The sequence below is a fragment of the Phodopus roborovskii genome, unplaced genomic scaffold (genome assembly GCF_943737965.1).
Source record: "Phodopus roborovskii unplaced genomic scaffold, PHOROB, whole genome shotgun sequence".
Lineage (NCBI taxonomy): Eukaryota > Metazoa > Chordata > Mammalia > Rodentia > Cricetidae > Phodopus > Phodopus roborovskii.
In genome coordinates this window covers 23,594,684-23,613,259 of record NW_026126517.1, presented here as the reverse complement: position 1 = coordinate 23,613,259, position 18,576 = coordinate 23,594,684, and the positions used below count along the sequence as shown (strand labels likewise).

Here is an 18,576-nt window from a genome sequence, read left to right as displayed (position 1 = left end):
TGCGCTTCCTTCAATGTGTGAGACAATTCTTCATGGCTAACTCTGCTTCTTCTACCCCTTCTCCACACACCAACAGGTCCTCTGCCCAAGTCACATGGCTCATGGATGAGTAACAGGGAGCGAGGGGCAGCAGGCGGGCCACACATCCCCTAAGTTAGAGGCAGCTGCAGGTCTACAGATCTCTTTGTGATCCTAAGTCCTTTTAACCACGCCAGGAATTCAGCCTCAGCCTGGAGGGAGGGTCTGCTCCATCACTGCCTCCCTTTGGAACTGCTGGATTGCCTCTCATGTTGCCATGGTGATCCCTATGGCTACCAGGATACCCATTGCTGCTCCAGAATTCTCTACTTGAGCAGAGAAGCTCTCCCCTCAGCCTGTTTAGAACACCTCCCTTTTTACTATGGTGTGCATGAGATCTGCAAAACCCAGTGCTGGCCTGCCCATACAGGTGAGTCAGGGTGCAAAGTGGTTCCCTGGGACAGGTCTGGGCAAGCAGTATGAAGTCAGGCCATCCATCACAGTCAAGGGGCTGGAAGCCACACCCCAACTCAGCCACCAAGCTTTGTCCCCCACACCAAACAAGGTCTTTTAACTCTGTACATGGGGACCAAAAGAAGGAAGGTCTCCCAGAAGGGAAAGAAGAAAAGAGGGTCTTGCCAGAAGTAAGGCTAGGCAAGAAGAAAGAAGGCTGGCAATTCAGTGACACCCTTCCCTAAGTGGCTCTGAAGCCCCTGCCTGCAGTCAAGGGTCAGGTCAAGCAGAGGGGCAGTCTTCTTTGGATCTCCTTTGGCTCAGAGGATCCCTGAGTACACTGGCCCTCCTGCTAGTTCCTGATAATCCACTAGGAAGGCTCTGGCCTCAGAGCTGGTCAATCTAAGAGTCCATATGCCTAGTGTCTACCTAGAGAGATAGCAATAATAACCATCATCATTTAGGTAAGGCACAGCCTAATCCAGGATTGACAGAGAAGCAGGACCTGGGGCTGTGAACTGTGTTCCTGGCCAAACCATGGAAAGCACTCAGCCTCTTAGCCTTGCACAAAGTAGGGGAAGCAGGCACAGGTAAGCTAGGAAGCCACTCTGGGTACCTCAGCACTAAGGAAAACACAGGCCAGTGTACAGTCAACTCTAACCAGTAGGGCCCTGTTTCTGTATCCTCCCCACTAGAACGAGAGAGGAACTTTTAGAGTAGCAAGGCCCATAGCTAGTGTCTCAGCAGCCTCTGCTTTGCCTTCCACACCACGCCTAGATGAAGAGGCCGCTGTGTTTGAGATGGTCCTGTTGACACCTGTTGGCTCAGCATAATTATTAATGCAGTGTGCTCATGCTCAGAAGTATCTGGGCTCACACATGACTCAGTAGCTTTCAATCCCAGAAAGTCTTCAAGAACTCAGAGAGATAGGGGAGCAGTAAGATCTCCAGCCCCGGGGGTAGAACATCTCTATCAGCAGCACAGAAGTAAAAAGTTCAGAGCTCTCTGACCTGGGCCAGGACTAAGGCTTCTTGACAGCCCTACCACAGAGAAGCAGGAAGTTGAGTAGGAAGGAGGGGGACTTGAAGAAGAGCAGAAGGAAAGAGGGCAGAAGGGATGAGAATGATGCAGCCAGAGGGTAGGACATGCTATTGGTGCTTGTGTCCAGCAGATGGCAACATGGAGCAGCCTGCGTCAGCCTTTCAAATGACAACCTGAGCCAGCACTGGCTTCTGGCCTGCAGAGCTTCTCCTTTTACTTGGTTCTTGGGCCGCTTTCCCCCAGAGTCCTCAGGCTAAACTACAAAATAGCTAAAGACATTTCATAAACTTATGCCTTCCCTCCCCAGGAGAGGGAAGGTGGAAGAGAGGCCAGGCCTGTTAGCTTCAAGGCAGCAGGATTCCTGGAACCCTCTGTCTTGTACCAGCACTCAAGGCTCCTAGGGAGCACTGTCTCTGTGAGTTGGAGGCCAGCCTGGGTTACAAAGCAAGTTTCAGGACAGACTCCAAAAAAAGCTACAGAGAAATCCTGTCTCAAAAAACCAATAATAATAATAATAATAATAATAATAATAATAATAATAATAATAAAGATCTCCAAATCTGATGGCTTCAAGGGCAGCCAACCCACATTTGCCCTTCATTCACAAACCAACCACTAAATCTGCAAGTTCATACTGGTTGGTTGGTTGTTTTTGAGAAGGGGTCTTGCTTTGTATTAAAGGTTGGACTCAAATTCGCAATGCTAGCCCCAACTGGCCTCCTAATGGTCCTCCAGCCTCCGCCTCCCAGTTTGCAGAGATTGCAAGCATAGGCCACCACATCCAGGTTGCAGGCTTGCTCTTGCCCAGTTCTTACCTACAAAGAAATCTTAACCTAGCCTCCAGTTGAATTCAACAAATATTTATTAAATGTCTTGTTCAGGCCGGGCTTTGTGCTGGCTGCTGGAGATTGAGGCCTCTGTCTGTAATAAACTCTTAAGTCAGCAGGCGGAGGAAAACATGAGGATCACAGTACTACAGAGACCTCTACTAGAGTCCGGGGTATAGCTCATCATGAGAGTGAGCTCCGCTGCCACTGTGTCAGCAGCAAGGGTCCAGGGGACTCTCCAGGAAGGAAATGACATTTGAGCAGGACACCAAGGAGAGGGAAGAGGGATGGGGAAAGTAGAGGCCTGGAAGTGGTGCTCAAAGACATGGTGTGCAGTCCAGGGGGAGTCAGGAGGAGGAGGAGCCCAGGGGAGTCAGGAGGAGGAGCCCAGGGAGTCAGGAGGAGGAGCCCAGGGGAGTCAGGAGGAGGAGGAGGAGCCCAGGGGAGTCAGGAGGAGGAGGAGGAGCCCAGGGGAGTCAGGAGGAGGAGGAGGAGCCCAGGGGAGTCAGGAGGAGGAGGAGCCCAGGGGAGTCAGGAGGAGGAGGAGGAGCCCAGGGGAGTCAGGAGGAGGAGGAGGAGCCCAGGGGAGTCAGGAGGAGGAGGAGGAGCCCAGGGGAGTCAGGAGGAGGAGGAGGAGCCCAGGGGAGTCAGGAGGAGGAGGAGTCCAGGGGAGTCAGGAGGAGGAGGAGTCCAGGGGAGTCAGGAGGAGGAGCCCAGGGGAGTCAGGAGGAGGAGGAGGAGCCCAGGGGAGTCAGGAGGAGGAGGAGTCCAGGGGGAGTCAGGAGGAGGAGCCCAGGGGGAGTCAGGAGGAGGAGGAGCCCAGGGGAGTCAGGAGGAGGAGTCCAGGGGAGTCAGGAGGAGGAGGAGCCCAGGGGAGTCAGGAGGAGGAGTCCAGGGGAGTCAGGAGGAGGAGGAGTCCAGGGGAGTCAGGAGGAGGAGCCCAGGGGAGTCAGGAGGAGGAGCCCAGGGGAGTCAGGAGGAGGAGGAGTCCAGGGGAGTCAGGAGGAGGAGTCCAGGGGAGTCAGGAGGAGGAGTCCAGGGGAGTCAGGAGGAGGAGTCCAGGGAGCCCAGGGGAGTCAGGAGGAGGAGGAGCCCAGGGGAGTCAGGAGGAGGAGTCCAGGGGAGTCAGGAGGAGGAGGAGTCCAGGGGAGTCAGGAGGAGGAGTCCAGGGGAGTCAGGAGGAGGAGTCCAGGGGAGTCAGGAGGAGGAGTCCAGGGGAGTCAGGAGGAGGTGGGGAAGTTGGGAGCCTTCGAAGGCTCTAGAGAGAAGGCTTCATCAGGCTTCATCCAGCATCTGTTGTTCACGTGACAGGGCCATCCCTGTCAATGTCCACAGTCAGGCTCCTCCCTCCCTGCTCTCAGGAAAAGCTACAGCCTCCCTGCCTCTAGGCCTGGCAAAGCCCTCCATAAATATCTAAGTGGAAAGTTCCATGTACTCATGTGGCAGCTATCTGACCCACAGCAGACAGGACCATCAGTTAGTCTAGTTAACTAGATCACCTCTAAGGAGCTGGAGGGTACAGCTCCGAATTCACTCAGGTCTCCTCCCCACCCCTGCCCAACATCCCCCCATCTCCCCCGAGTCCCCATTCAGCTGGTTATGGACCTCACAATCTCCAAATAGGACAAGCGTTGTCTTCTGAGTCCCATGAGACTCTGGAAAGACTTGATCAGAAAGGAAATCCTGTCCTGGGAACATGGAAAATGTCTTGAGTAGAAATGGGTGACAGGCATCGCCTATCACCCCAGGTGGCTGCTTCAATGGTGTCTTTGTCACACTTTCTCTTAATTCATAAAGAGACTTTCCAAATTATGACCCAGCAGCTGAGTGCTGGCCGGCTCGTTGGTGCCTGCCTAGAACCTTAGTACTTGGGTTAGAAGCAAGGTCATCCTTGGCTATATAGCAAATTCAAGGCCAGATGAAGGCCCCTGTTGCCAAACACCATGGGTTTCATGGTTCCATGCCTGGGACCCACACAGTGGAGGCATAAACTGATTCCTGTAAGCTATCCTCTGAGGACATATATGCTTACACACACACCGTAAAATTTTGTTTTAAAAACACTGATTAGGAGCAGGTATTGGTGGTGCATGCCTTTAATCCCAGCGCTCAGGAGGCAGAGGCGGGTGGATCTCTGTGCATTTGAGGCCAGCATGGTCTACAGAGCTAATTCCAAGACAGCTAAGGATGTCACACAAAGAAACCCTGGCTCAAAAAAGAACAACAACAAAAACAAAAAACAAGAAAACAAATTAAGGGCAGGCGATATAACCCAGCAGGTAAAGCATTTGTTGCAAAGGACTGACTATCAGAGTTTGATCCCTGGATCCCACATACTGACAGAAGAAAACCAGTGCAACACAGCTGTCCTCTGGCCTCCACACATGTGCCTTGGCATGCATGTTCCACATCACACAAACACACATGCACAATAACGATAAATAAAATTTAAAATTTTAAAAATATTGATTAAACTTTGTCATGGTGGGAGGTTACATAGAACATACTCTGATCTTGCAGCCATACTGGCTCCCAATGGAGTCACAAAAGCCTTAGGTCAGCTTAAAAAAATTGACTAAAAAAAAGTTAGTTCGTTTTCATAAGCCTTGGAGTGGAAAATTCAGACAAATGGTGAAGCCACAGGTAAAGACAACTGAAAATGGCTAGTGTTGCTCCAGAATGAAATATACATCTGTCCCAAGAGAGATGATGGAGTGTCAAGTGTTCAGATGTGGGGGAGTGGCCCACTCCCCAGTACCCAGTCAGTGTGAGGACTCTCCAACCCTGCAGCTACGATTAGTGTTGTTAACACTCCGATGCCATGCACCAGAGGGGGACACTTGGAGCTAGAAAAGGAGAAATGCTTTAGATTCAATGGGTGGGGAAGGCCGAGTGAAGAGGAGTCTGGTAAGCCATCTTCCAGCTTCAAGGTTCCTATTTTGTGGTTGCAGGTTCTGAAAAGGAGCCAGCCACTGACAAAGCTACACAGCTGGCAGGATGCAGCTCAATCCTCTGTCCCAGGACACCTGGTGGGTGTGCAGGGTGGGCCCCAATGGAAATAAGGGCAGGAAAGCCATTTGAGGGGTAGAGCTCAAATGTGCTCTCTCTCTCTCTCTCTCTCTCTCTCACTCACTCACTCACACACACACACACACAGGACAATCACACACATGCATGCATATTTCACAACACATATACACATGCTCACACCCACCCATGCATACTGGACAGTCACATACACACGCTTGCATACATCTTCAAAAGAGACTCACAGTCAAACTTCAGGTTGGTAATGGAGACCAGACCCAGCAATCTTAAGGCCTGATTATTTCCACAATCACCCATTCCCCTAGATGCTGGTGGTAACAGGCTATTATTGGAGATACAGCTGCCCCCTGCTCCTCTCCCAAAGCCAGTGGTCTTCCCATACAGAGAATGTCCATGGCAGCCTAAGACACTAACCTCAGAGCCAATGCCTATGTGTCACTCAGGAACTGGGGAACAGAGGACAACCATCACACATGCTCTATGACTATGGGTGGCTGTCCTCTGGCCACCTCTCTACCCCACATCCACCTCTTCAGCCCTTTTTTATTCCCAAAGTTCCTTCCCTCCCTTTAATGCTGGCAGAGAAGGACACGGGTTTTTGTCTTGTCCCCATAGACCTCTCATTACCAGACACCTACTACAACTACAGCTGCCCACATCCCGACAGGTAAAAGCCCAAAGCGTCCGACTGTCTGCCAGATACTCTCACACGCACCTTCTCTGCCTTCTCCACTTGACACCCAGTTAGATGTCCTTCTTTACCAGCTAAAAAGTGTCTGTCCTTTCCCAGTCTCTCTTGAACTTCTGACCCCTGACCTAACACTTGTCCTGACCACAAAAATCAGCCCACAGACCCATCTTTGCTTCTTGTCCCCGTGGAGCTAGAATGGCCTTATCAGGGTCCCAGAGTATATACTTGTAACTTTTATGGAAGCACAGAACAAAATCCCTGATGTGGCTCTCCCTAGTTATTATGTTTCTAGACACTGTCTTTTCTCTACCCCTTAGGAGACATGTACACCACGGTGCCTACCCCACACCCATTGAGAGGGAGTCTCCCTTGACTCTCCAGGAGTCCAATATCAGCCATCTTTACTGTAAGCTACCCATTCTCAACAACCACAATGTTCAAAGCCAAAAGAATGAACCCCAACAACCCTGGAATGTTTAAGAACAGCTGCTTTTGCAGCTTGGGATGTAGCCCAGTCTTCAGAGCAATTTCCTAGAGTGCACAAGGCACTGGGTTACATTTGCTGAATACACGGGATGTAGTGGATACCTGTAATCCCATCACTTGGGAGACTGGAGCAGGGCAATCAGAAACTTAAGGCTGTCTTTAGCTCTGTGGGGAATTCTTGACTAACCTGAGCTACATAAGGCTCTCTCAAAAGAAAATGAAAAAGGGAAGGGATGGATGAAGGGAGGGAGGAAGGAAGGAAGGCTGCCTTTGCCATGTGACCCGAAATGCAGAGTCATTCCCATTCTACTCCAACCCTTCCCCTCATGTTCTCACCCTGATCCAATCTCAAGTAAATAACACTGGGCCCCATCAGAATGCCCATGCCTTCCTCTCCCTTTGGTGAGGGATGGGTAGCAGACAGCTGCATATAGGTAGGAGGTTTATTTTCCCTACTCTAGACATTCTCTCTCCTGGGGACAGAAGATCCTACCTGCTTGACGACTCTCCCAGTTCCACCCAACGAGAGTCCCTGGCTATCCCCATGGGGCATGAGGACAGTGCCCCTGGTGTTCAGGTAAACTTAAAGACTCCAATCAAGCCACCAATTATGCAGCACTGTCTAGAAAGACCATAACCACTTAAGAAACTACACATGACATGCCAAGCACAATGCCAAGTCCTTAGTTTAGATCTCCAAAGGAGCCCATAAAGGGATCTGTTTTGCTGATTTTGCAAGTAAGGACATTGTAGTTCAGATAAGTAACTTTCTAGTTGGCACTGGGAAGTGTTTACTCTAGGAGACTGACACCACCACATGCACACACACACACACACACACACACACACACACACACACACACTTCCCCTACTTAAGCCCAGCAATGACCCCTCTGATTAAGTGAACTTCCCAGCAGAAACAACAGCAACTCGGGGCTGCTCTCCTGAAGCTGGAAGGGGAGGAAATAGCCCCCACAGATGTTAAATACCGCCTGCAGCAGCTTGAAGAGGCCCCACTCCAGAGAAAGAGCTCAAGCGGACACAACCAGCACAACAAGCCTGGATGGAACCTGTTCAGTAAACCCCACAGAGAATGGTTCAAGGCCTGGAAGGTGGGAGATGTGGCACACCAAGGGGATGAGCCCTCCCATTTCGGTGAGAATTAAGGGTGGGAGAAGGAAGGAAGAGGGAGCGGAGAATGACATTTAACATAAAGCAGAATCTGAACCTTCTGACCCAAGACACCTTGTGTAGTCCTATCCAGGAGCATTCCTGTCCCCAGACAGACCCCAGTGGTGGAATACAGCACAGGGCAAAAGTTTGGTACTTCAGTAGCCCTTCAGGCATTGTCTGGCTGCAAGGCCAGTCAGGATCACTCTGGGGTGTGCCATGCCGTCTACCTCCCAGCCGCCTTCCCTCCTCCCTCCTTTGACTGGGCCTGATGATAGTGCTGCAGGCCAGGCTTTCGAAACAAAGGGGTGGGTTGAGGCTGGGATGTAGTCTACAGAGTGACTGTCTAGCACACCTGAGCCCTGGGCTTGAGCTCCACTACTGCATAAAGCATACCCATAATCCCAACACTCGAGAGGTAGAAGCCAGAAGATCAGAGTTCTAAGTCATCCTCAGCTCCATACATAATACTTCCAGGTCACATTCAGGGCAGAAGAACAGCACCAAGAAGACATCTGAGCCATGTGGAGTATGTCAGCCAGGACCAGAACAACACCCAAGCCCCAGTGTGGCATCAAGTCCTCTCATCTGGCCTAGACAAGAGCAGTCAGGGGATCATGTGAGTAGACAGAACTGAGAGCAAGCCTGCCAGCAGGAGGCAGGCTTGTGTGGGTACCAGAAGGGCAAGAAGGGGTCTTTTCCCAAGGGTTGGGTAATATTAGCAGTTCACCATTTGTCACCTCAGAGAAATAGCTGTCAAGTTGTCAAGCCGTAGAGCAAAGGGCTCGTTCCTCAGAAATCTTGGACTTCCCACTAGCTCAGCTTTTACTTAGACTTTTGACTTCACCTGAGATTTGAGCAAGGACAAACTGGTATGGGAGTGAAGGTCCTAAATTCAGGGTCAGCCTTGTCCCCTGTACATTCAAGGAAGACATAAAGTCCCCATGGTAAGCTAGGAAGACCCAGGCTTACCAGTGTCACTGGAGTACAAAGTATCTTTGCCCTGCTCTCTCTGGCCCAGGCAGCCCTATAGCTCACCCCTACCCAGTTAGGAAGCCCAGTTTGAACCCAGAGACCCTACCTTGTGCTTTACAAACGTCCCACAGCTGTAGGTTGAAGAGATGACACACTCCTCAAAGTGACCCACACATCAGCCTAGTGACACAAAGAGCTATATACCCCGCCAGCAAACGAACGTCCAAGCTCTCTTTTCACCAAACCCCATTCTCTAAGCTGCAGCCCCTAGCTGCCCGATAGGAGGTTTTTATTACACTCCTTATGGTCCTACCCTGTGACAGCCAGTGTCTCATCTTCTCTGCTAAAACACAGCATGGTAACTGAGGGATGTGAAAAAGAAACAGATAAAACAAATTTAAATTTTCTTTTCCAGAGAGGCAATAGAAAAATTTTCATTTGAAAGTACCCAAAAATATATTGTGTCATTTAGGCAACCCCACAAATGAAAGGCAAGGAGGCAAGCCCATGCTTCAGGGCCCTTCTGTTTAAGTTACCTGGGTGGGCTCAGAGGGAGAGGTCACTACCAGTAGAATCTTTTGTTCCCCACGCAGCCAACCCACACAGCGTGTGTCGAGGGAAATGGCACCTGGCTGGCCCAGGATCCATGGGCATCAGGATCTGAGCCAGACAAAGCAGGGGATAGCCATTATGGGGAAAAAGAGTCCTGCCAAGTTTGATGAAGCCACAACATCCAGGGTAAAGTGCCCAAGCATCCCTGTCAAGAGGTAACAGGGCAGGGGTGTGGCTCATTTGGCAGAGTACTGCTTTGACATGCCTGGAGCCCCAGGTGTGATTCCCACCACCTTATACACTGGGTGTAGTGGTGCACGTCTGTAGTCTCAGCACTTGGAAGGTGGAGGGAGGGTCAGAAGTTCAAGGTCATCCTTTGCTACATATTGGCTTGCTCAGGCTACATGATACCCTATTTGGGGGGGGTGTCCTAGTCCTTCCTTCAGGGAACAGAGAACAATAGGGCCTGCCTCCACTTTAATTATCTTGAGAAATCTCGAAATATGGCTTTCCCTACTCTACACTCCATACTATAGGCGACAGAAGCATGAAACAGATAAAGCCATCATTCTTTCCCAGGCGTCCTATCTGCCACCTCTCAAGCTCCTGTCGAGAAGAGTCAAGAGTAAGTGGCCCCCACACACACCTGGAATCTTCCAAGCCAAATTCCAAACTGAACTGACCAGCAAGCACTTCTTCCAGGACTGGAGGGCTCAACCGCAAGGGCTCTATGGAAGCAATAAGAAGCCCCAGGTAGGAACTGCAAAGCAGTTTATCTTAAAAAACAAACGAACCCCCAAACCCCTTTTTTGTATTATTATTTTATTTTCTATGTGTGGGTGTTTTGCCATACACATCTGTGCACCACAAATGTGCCTGGTGCCTGTGGAGTCCAGAAGAGGGCATCAGATCCCCTGGAACTATACAGACATTTGTGAGCTGGCAGCCAGTGCTCAAAACCACTGAGCCATCTCTCCAGCTCTACCACCAGGCTTGGTACTGGGTGAGCTCATATCTCACTTGCCTTCAGAGAGATTTGGGACAAGACTATTTCCGACCCTGCTTTCTAAGCACTAATGGTTCCATTTTTATATCTCTTATCGTTATTATTATTATATGCATGTGTGTATGTCTGTGTCTGGGTGTGCGTATGTACATTTGAATGCAGGTGACTTCAGAAGCCAGAGATATCTGATTCCCTGGAGCTGAAGTTACAGGTGGTTATGTAAGATATGGTTCTGAGAACCAAATTCTTGTCCTCCCCAAAAACAGTGTTCTTAACCATTGAGCCATCTGTCCCACCCTAGAGATTCCATTTGTACCTGAGGCAGAACAAAATCATACTCCTTGCAATTCCTTAACTGACAAATGGCTCAGATTGTCACATGCAGAGGATAGGATTGAGTCCTTTATCAGCTGACTGCTCTGACCCCTCCCTATGCTCTGGGTTCACAGGTGCCATTTGAGGATCAAGTCAACACCAGGCTCACCTACATGCCCTTGTTTACTGGAAAAGTGAAGTTGTATAAGCCCCAAACCAATGGCATCAGACAGGAGACAAACACTCTTTCAACTGAGCGAGGAAAATCAGTCGGGTACGAGGGTGGGGCCCGTTGTTCCCAGGCACAGTACCTTAGTCTGCATTGGCAACCAAAGCCGGTGTCAGTCACGGGACAGAGGTCACTTGATCTCTGGCTTGAACCCATAATCTCTCTGCCAGCTTTCCCAGGTCAGTGCCAGAATTCTGGTCTCAAAAAGAGAACATGTGGAAAAAGAGACTGCCTGAATAACTTCTGCGAAAACACCATGGAAGCTGTGCCTGTGATCCCAACACCCAGCTGAAACAAGATTGCTGTAAGTCCCAGTCCCAGGCCAGCTTGGGCTGTGGTGTGAGACCCTGTCACACAGACAAAAACAATCCCAGGCATGTTGGCACATGGCACACAATGATAGTCGCAGCACTTGTGAGGTGGCAGCAGAAGGACCCCTACACTACTAATGAGTTTGAGGATAGCCTGAGCTACAATAGACTCTGTCTAAACCCCTTCCTCATCCTAGACTCGGCTTTCAGGCCCCTTGCCACCATTCTCAATGCCATCCATGCAGTGTCTCATGATGCTAGGGGGGAAAGGGTGGGCCATTTCTTTGGGAAGGGATGCTGTTCCGTATGTCCCAGAAGAGAAAGTATGTTCCAGAAGATCTGAGAGGAAAGGTCAGTAGTTTCTCTAACTAATGAGGCAATGGCAGAGCATCCAAGCTACTCAAGAAAATGTCACTGATGAATTAGACTCTGTCCAAGCCACTTGAGTGGCTGCACCTGCTTTTCCATTTAAACTGAGACAGACTGCACACACTGTAAGAGTTACCCTTTGAACATGTACAGTTCTGTGGTTTCCTGCATTGTTCATTGATTAAATCAGTGTAGTGGTGACACACACTCATTCCAGTATTTGGGAGGCCGAGGCAGGAGGATTGCTGTGATTTCAAGGCCAGCCTGGGCTACATAGTAAATAAAACCCCGTCTCAATCAAAACAACATTTTAAAAAAGAAAGAAAAACACTAGGTCTAGACCTATGAATAGAGGATAAAAGGTTCTGAATTTTATTAAAGGGGTGTGCGTGTGTGTGTGAAATGGCTCAGAGGGAAAAAGTGCTTTGCTGAGCAAGCCTGATGATCTAAGTTTAATCCCTAGAACCCATGGTGGAGGATGCAACCTGACGGCTCAAAGTTGTTTTCTGTTCTCCACATGTATGTATGGCATGTCCATACCATACCTGGACACACACACACACACACACACACACCATACATATGCAAATGTATTGTACCATACAATTACAGTAAAGATTTTAAAATGTCTTCCAGGTACAGAAATGTCCCCCAAACTCAAGAAAGATTCTGAGCAAAAACCCAACTACTAAGTGACTAGCTGGAAACTATGATATTAGGTGTGCTGGGAAGTCAAGGTATAAGAGGTAAGCCGCTTTATCCTTGGGACTGCTCAAAACACACTTTTTTTTTTTTTTTTTTTTTTTTTTGAGACAGGGTCTCTTTACATAGCCTTGGCTGTCCTGGAACTCACTATGTAAACTAGACTGGCCTCTAACTCAAAGAGATCCACCTGCTTCTATCTTTCAAGTGCTGGGATTAAAAGCATGCACCACCACACCCAATATTTTTAAGTGTATACAGACCAGGACACGACCAGCCTCAATTGAGAAAAGGCATGCCACAGTGCCCTCTCGTGGCCATCCTAGGGAATGACAGACAGCTGCAAGCTAGGCAGGCTACAAGCTAGGGATCTCCAGAGAAAGGCACAGAAACCTTATACATCTTAATGAAGGCTAAGGCAGAGCCTACCTGGAACAGAATCTTTATTCTCTTCCTACACTTCAGTATCTGCTTGAAAATATAATAAACTCTTCTGTGGTGAGGAAAAAATGATTTCTAAAGTACCTGGGTCTAAGATGAACAGTACTTTGTTCCTGAGAAACTGTGAGACCCTTAGAACTGCAGTTAGAGCATGAACCAGTATGTTGAGAAGACCTCTGAACAGAAAGGCTGTGAGGATTGGGATGAGTTAGGACTTGAACACACTTACCGCACCCTAGACCCAAGGCAAGGGGCTGGCTTGGCCTCCTGAACAAGAGTCTTAGAAGCCCATGTCTAGAGCCTGGATTCCTTGAAGGCATTTTAAACAATTTTTTAAATTATATTTTTATTTTCCTTTTGTGTGTGTGCAGGTGGATGCATGCCATGGTATGTTTACAGAGGTGTATATGGAGGTGTGAACATGGAGGTGTGCATATGGGGGTGTGCATATGGGGTGTGCATATGGGGTGTGCATATGGGGGTGTGCATATGGGGGTGTGCATATGGGGGTGTGTACCTGGGGGTGTGTATATAGAGGTGTATATACGGAGGTGTCTATATGGGTGTGTGTATATGGAGGTGTGAACATGGAGGTGTGAACATGGAGGTGTGCATATGGGGGTGTGAACATGGGGGTGTGTATATAGAGGTGTATATACAGAGGTGTCTATATGGGGGTGTCTATATGGAGGTCCTAGGACAGCTTCCAGGAGTCGGTTTTTTCCCTCCACCATGTGGGACCTGGGTATTGAACTCAGGTCATCAGACTTGGCAGAAATTGCCTTTATTACTGAGCCTTCTTTCTAGTCCTAAAAGTCTTTTCTCTTTCAGGGGCAATTTTAGACTTAAAGATATTTATAGAGACAGTGCAGTGTGTTCTGTACCCAGTTCCTCCAATCTTAAGATCTTATTTAATTAGTAGACATTATAAAATTGAGAGATGGAACACTGGCAATTTCTATAAACTAAACTGTAGATTTATTTAGACTCACCAGCTTCTCTATTAATGACCCGTTTTGACTGGTTTTGTTTTGCTTGCTTGCTTGCTTGCTTGCTTGCTTGCTTGCTTGTTTAAGACAGGGTTTCATGCAGTCCCACACTGACCTCCAAGTTCAAGGAAACCATGAACTTCTGGTCCTCCTGCATACACCTCCCAAGTGATGGGATTATAGGCACGCACCATGTCTAGTTTATATGGTGCTGGGGACTGGACACAAGGCATTGTACCAACTGAGCCCTCAGCTTTTCAGAGGACCAGATGAGCAAGAGTGGCTCAGCGAACAAAAACAACAGCTTCTGGCCCCATTGGCCACACTCTAACTTGTAGACTTTTCTATCTCACAAATGTATAATCCGTTTCTTTCTTTTTTTCGAGACCAAGTCTTACATAGCCCAGGCTGGCCTCCAGCTCACTATGAAGCCAAGCATGACCTTGAGCTCCTTCCTGACCCTCCTGCCTCAGCCTCCTGAATACTGGGTTGCCAGGATACTGCTGGCTATGGGAATTTACAGGTAAGTCTTCTTCACAAGTAACAGAACCCTGAGGACAGCGCAGCAGCTGGAACTTGCTTCCTGTCAGGGCCAGGGTCTGGGAAGGGCCTTCACTCATTTCCTGGAGATAGTGCTACCTTTTTTTTTTTTTTAATGACAGGGTACCATACCAAAATTGGCTTTGAACTCCTGACTCCTAAATTCAGGGATTACAAATATGTCATCATGCCCAGCTTCTGTCCTCAATGTGTTGGGTTTTTTCCATAATTTTTTTTATTGATTCTTTGGGAATTTCACATCATGTACCCCAACCCTACTCATTTCCCAGTCCTTCCATATCTATACTCCATCCTTGTAACCTATCCCTGAAAAATAATAAAAAATTAAAATTAAAAAAAAACAAAATGAAGCACTAGATGAAGCACGTATTTCTATTGTTTCTATTATTAAATAAAACTCAGGAGTCAGATATTGGGGTAAAACCCTGATAGATCCAAAGAACAACAGAGGAACAATCAGCTGAGCCTGCCCCTCCACACTTTCAAATTGAAAAGATCACACACCTTTCTAAATCCCTCCCTACTACTTCCTGTATCCTCCAAAACCTCTGTGGCTAATTCTGGTCGGCTGAACATTGACTCCACCCTCTAATTCAAGGTTTAACTTTATTGGCAGTCTTGAACTATCGGTGAGAACAAATCTCCTGCAACATTTCCCCCTTTTTGTCTAAATAAAAAGAAAAGGTTTTTTAACTCTAACACGGTAATACTATATACAATAAGAATTATCAGGTATTGTCTAAATAAAAAGGGTAGGTTTTAAATTTAACAATGTAAAACGGTATGATAAAAACAATTATCAAGTACAAATTACATTCACAATGTCTAGTACCTTTTTGCATTTGGCAAATTCAGAGAAAATACTCCATTATCTATCCTTCATTGGTGACTCCAAAGTTTTGTACCTAATTCACTTTCTATCATAACTTGTATTACCATCTTAAAAATACCTTTTTAGACCTTAAAGCATTTTCTTAGATAAACAACTTAAGCTTTTAGCTTCTCAACCTTATAAACTTTACATCATTTGTAGATTTTTTTCTCTGAATTTGGTAACAAGGAAAACTGTAAAACTATAACTATCTATTCTTTAACCCCATCAGAGACACAAGAAGGATATAATATTGCCCAGGATATAATATTGCCTGTGTAAACAGGAAGTGCAGAGCAAACAACTTCCCAAACTACATCAAGGACAAAGACAGCTGGCTGCCTGGACAGTCACCCAAGTTTCCTCTGCAATGTTGGGGCATCCATCTTCAGCCTACAGGCCTGGAATATCTGACAGAATTTTCTGTGAAGCAAGAATTTTGAATGACCTACCTACTCTTGGCAAAGCTCAGCAGTTGCCTTCTTTTGTGTCTTGCTTGTTCATTTTGGATGGCATACTGTCAGCAGTCGAGGCAAGGCAGTTTCTTGCCTAGTAGTTAACTTTGCCACAATAAAAGCAAACTCCATATGGAAGTACTTCCATGCCCATCATTTTTTTTTTTTTTTTGAGTAAATTGGTGCTGCCAGGAGCAGATATGTCTCACTATCATGAAAAGCCTTAGGTTATTAGAACATCCTAAATGCCATATTCTGTAGGTTTCTGAAGTGTTTGAAGACCACCATCTACCTCAAATATATGTTTCACCTTGACAACATAGCTAACATGGCCACAAATTTTATTGTTATAGATGACTAACAACTAACTTGCATTTCTTATTATCCTAAATAGCTTTCAAGGACTAGAACTGTACATTTTTTAAATGAGCTGCTTTGGTACAATACCTTAAACAAGAATAGAAACAATATATATATATATATATATATATATATATATATATGTTCTAACAAAAACAACCTTAAATTTATATTAACATACAAAACTCCATACCAGTGTAAAATATTTTAGAATAATAGTTGTTTTATAGCTTAAAAGTAGATTCAATAATCTACCCTTTTATCCTATTATTCCTATATCCCCCTATGTTCTTTTCAGAAAAAGATCCCTGAATCTAACCTCCTTTGCTTAGTTTTTTCTCTGACCATGAAATCAAACCCTCTAAAAAATGACAAACATCCATAATCCACCAAACAACCAAAAGTCACCCACTCCACCTCTTGGGAATGTGGGCATAATGTTCTTAAAATTACTTCCTAATGTCTGTGGGAAACGGCATCTTCAGGAGACCCTGAGAAAATTTAGATAATGGTCATGTCCTGGGAGAGCTAGCTGCTGTCTCAGTGTGAAAGGAAAGTGTAGTCCCAAACTGGAGTAGTCTATGAGTATGGTGATATTTATGATTTATTAAAGCTTGCCTGAGGGTACAGAAAGTAAAACTAACCACAAGCCACAGGGCCAAGCAATGGTGATACACATCTTTAATCCCAGCAGCCATACCAACTAGCCATAGAGCCAGGTGGTGGTACTCACCTTTAATCCCAGGACTCAAGAGCCAAGCAGATGGATCTCTGTTAGTTCAAGGCCACACCGAGCTACATGAAATTGATCCAGTCCTAAAGAGAAACAGCTCACACAAAGGTGATCTCAGCACTTGTAACCACACTCCTTTAATCCCAGCACTAGGGAGGTATAAAAGGAAGAACCAAAGGGTCTCATGAGGCATTTAGTCTCCAGCCACACTGAGGACAGGACAGCTCTTTCAGCCTGAGGTAGAGGGAAGAGCTAGTGGCTAGCTACTTTGCTTTTCTGATCTTCAGCTTGAAGCTTGAACCCCAATATCAGTCTCTGGGTCTTTTAGTTTTCATGTTACATATGAGGCTAGACAATCTTAGCTAATTGATTTGAACTTGTCCTGAGCAGTTTGTAGTTCAAAGCTGATCACTGGGTGGTGTTTGTCAGCAGATTTATTGTTTCAGGGCCCCATCATCATCTTAGAGACCTCAAAGGCCACTTCCAGGAATGGTCACAGGTCACTGCAGAAAATGTAAACATCTCAAATGCCATATGCAGAAGTCTGATAGATCCAAAGAGTGATAGAGGGACAATCAGCTGACCACACCTCTCCACACTTCCAAATTAAAAAGCTCACATATCTTTCTAATCCCCTCTCTACTTCCTGTGCCCGCCTATCCCAGTCCTCCAAAATCTGGACAGCTGAATGTTGACTCTGTCCTGATTCAAGGTTTAACTTTATTGGCAGTCTTGGAGTGTCAGTGTAAATAAAACTCATCAAGTCACCCACCCTCTAGGCAACAACCTGTTCCTATATCAATTGCTGTCTTCTCTCAAACCAATCACAGCTTTCACATCTCCAGTTCTGCTGTCCTTACGGACATTCCTCCATCTTTCCTGCTTTTCTGTCACATATTTGTTCATCATAGTGACACTGGGAGCTGTGGTGTGTCACACGGTATACCCTTTTGCCCAAACAGCTTTACTTGTAAATGAATGTTCATTGTAATGAGTCGTTGGTTTGGTTCAAGGCCTCTGGCTTCTTGTATATCAATATTGGATCCTCACCAAGATTCCTCTCAGATACACTGACATTGACCCAAGTTATGGAAATTCTGTTAGCTATGATTCCCCAGGACGGGTCCCTTCACAGGATTCAACAGCTCATAGATGGGGTAAGTGTTGGGGTGGACCAACTCAAGGCCCTGAATCTGAGCCTTGATAGTAGCTAAGTCGGTTAGTCTGGATCTCCACCTGCTCCCCACCCCCATCCACTGCCTACACTGCTGCACAATGACCAGTGAGGGGAGCGGCAGCTTTCCCAAGTGTTGTGGTTGGTGAGGGTAGGGGCTAGCTCAGCAAGGCACTGAACATCAACATGGATTCAGATGGCAGCCTAGACCATGGACTTCCACATGGCCTTTGGTGGTAACAGTCCCCAACTGAAGTACAGCCACAGACCCAGATCACGATGTGTTTCCACTGTGTCTTTTTCTCTCCCATCTCTCCACTTCTCTTTCTCATCTCCATCACATTTTGTTCTTGTAGTGGCACCAGTCACAGGGTGGGTGGGTGGGCACTTCTGGCCACCCCAGGCTGCCTTCAATGCTCTTTTTTAAGTTACATTTTTTGTGTTTGTAAGCAGGTATGCATGTGGGTGTATGGAGGTTCTTCCCACCATGTGGGTTCCAGGAAACAAGCTCAGGTTGTCAGGCTTTATAGCAAGTGCTATTACTCACTGATGCCTCTCATCGACCCAGACATTAAAGACAAACAAAAAAACAGTATTCCAGCATATGCATTTGTATCTATCAATTCCCTTAGGAACAGGTACCTACATTACTTTACTTCTTGATTCCTGCTACACATACTGATCCCAAACTATGCATATTCTTATATGTAACTTGTTCATACAAGTTCCTCTGAAGGACATAGCCAGTAATGAAACTCCTATGCATGTTCGTTTGTTTTTGAAGGAGGGTCTCCCATGG

General features: G+C 47.0%; 1 protein-coding gene and 1 pseudogene across 1 annotated transcript in view; both read left to right on the top strand.

Moving 5' to 3' along the window:
* Positions 1 to 18,576, top strand: part of Tagln (transgelin) — a 911,813-nt gene that overhangs the window by 522,481 nt on the left and 370,756 nt on the right. The window lies entirely within an intron of this gene.
* LOC127231404 (uncharacterized) lies at positions 5,337 to 11,047 on the top strand (annotated as a pseudogene).